This window comes from Aplysia californica, unplaced genomic scaffold (assembly GCF_000002075.1).
Source record: "Aplysia californica isolate F4 #8 unplaced genomic scaffold, AplCal3.0 scaffold00201, whole genome shotgun sequence".
Lineage (NCBI taxonomy): Eukaryota > Metazoa > Mollusca > Gastropoda > Aplysiida > Aplysiidae > Aplysia > Aplysia californica.
Genome location: NW_004797471.1, coordinates 971,715 through 973,086, shown reverse-complemented (window position 1 = coordinate 973,086; position 1,372 = coordinate 971,715).

Here is a 1,372-nt window from a genome sequence, read left to right as displayed (position 1 = left end):
TGATGATGATGATGATGATGATGATGATGATGATGATGATGATGATGATGATGCATTTTGCAAGTGTTTTAGGGCGCTCATAATTGTATAAGGTCATATGAGGGCGCGAGAAGAAAATTTTTTGTAGCTATCTGGATTCAAACCAGTACCTATTGAATGAGAGGCGAACATCATAACCCACAGACCACGAGAACCCATCTCCATATGTGAGGCAGGGTGGTGAAATCAGGCTCTCGTCAAAATAATCAAAGTGAAGAAACTTGCATTTTTCCGCAGGTTTGTGAATTTTTATCATATTTTTGTTTTTTGGTTCAACACCTTTCATGCCCATTAAAGAACTCATTTCTGTGAGGATTTTACAGAAAAACGTTAATTAAAGGCAAAAAAAATTGGAAATTTTCAGTTACCACGGACTCTTAAGCTATGGAAATAACTAATCTTTGGCGGCCACTTTCTCACTAACTTTTCCTCTGAAAACAGGTCACCCCCACCTCCTTCATAAGCAAATATCTCGACTTGTATTCAAGATAAATGGATATTTTTTTCATTCAAATATAGACAAGTAAACAAGATTTAAGATGATACCAATAACTCTACATGCACAAAAATTGACGAGAGCCTGATTCAACCACGCTGCATCACATATGTCTCTGTACATGAATCGTGCACTCGGTTACCCTTAATCTTACACAAGCAGTGTGTCCTCGACCAGAAAGCGAAAGTCTTCCCCCGAAAATGAAATCCCAGGCTCTGTCTGTACAGTCTGAAGAAAGAGAGGGTTGCTTGGTGCATGACAGGTGCAGGGATCCGTTACATTACATTTTAGACATTTTATGTTCACGCCGATAAGGAATTTCCGGAGCAAAAAAAAGATTCGTTATCATTAAAATTTTGAAAGCGGAAGTGATTTCAATATTGCATGGGTGTTCACGACCCGAAAATACACGTAGGCCCTCTAGCAAGAATACAATTATTATGTTAGCATAATAATACTATTTCAAGAATACTAATTCTAAAACGTCTATGGAAGGACATAACAAAGACGAAGAACAAACATACGCTACCATAGAATCACATGTACAAAGTTCTGTGTGCTCAGTGTCTAGTTTTGAGAAATTTGATGTTAACAATTTTGAGTTTCACAACAAGTCAACCTTTTTCAAATGCAATTCTTTGAATATTTTGATAGATCAGATTTGGTTTCTGACCTCATGGTCTAACTCAAAACAGTCAAAAATTGTCAGAAATAAAATTGTAATTCTATGGTACATGTGCCGATTAGTCATTAACGTATCCATGGCGAAGTTCTGGACACTGAAGAAGACGCTAACATTAGAAATACATGTATAGAATTTATAGGTTGTGTGTGTGT